This window comes from Sinocyclocheilus anshuiensis, unplaced genomic scaffold (genome assembly GCF_001515605.1).
Source record: "Sinocyclocheilus anshuiensis isolate Anshui unplaced genomic scaffold, SAMN03320099.WGS_v1.1 scaffold579, whole genome shotgun sequence".
Classification (NCBI taxonomy): domain Eukaryota; kingdom Metazoa; phylum Chordata; class Actinopteri; order Cypriniformes; family Cyprinidae; genus Sinocyclocheilus; species Sinocyclocheilus anshuiensis.
In genome coordinates this window covers 505274-505655 of record NW_015551075.1, presented here as the reverse complement: position 1 = coordinate 505655, position 382 = coordinate 505274, and the positions used below count along the sequence as shown (strand labels likewise).

The 382-nt window shown below is 37.4% G+C and overlaps 1 protein-coding gene across 1 annotated transcript in view; it reads left to right on the top strand.

Moving 5' to 3' along the window:
• The window catches only part of LOC107662317 (leucine-rich repeat serine/threonine-protein kinase 1-like), a 109504-nt gene that overhangs the window by 72598 nt on the left and 36524 nt on the right, over positions 1 to 382 (top strand). The window lies entirely within an intron of this gene.

The window sequence follows — 382 nt, the reverse complement described above, 5'->3', positions numbered from 1 at the left end:
AGCCGCCTGCTAGCTTCAGTGTAAATATTGATCAAAATCAAATCAATTTGAGTGCGATTTAAACCCGGATGATTGGAACCACTCTAAGTTAGTCTGTCTTGGGAAAGCTAGCGTGTCTACATCTTAGTGATAACACTCGTTGTCTTCTCTAGTGCAGCTCAACCAGGTCTCGTCCCATTCGTCGATCTTTGTGATATCACAAATCCCGGAAAATATGCATTGTAGTCCAAACGAGTCATCCATTGTAGTTTTTGAAAAGTGATTTCTGTTAAATAAAATATCTCCTTTTGAATTGGACTTTGACCTTTCTAACTTTGCAGATCTTTTTTATGCTCAAACAGCAACATTACAGACTAACTAAAGTTGAAAAAGTGAAAAAGCA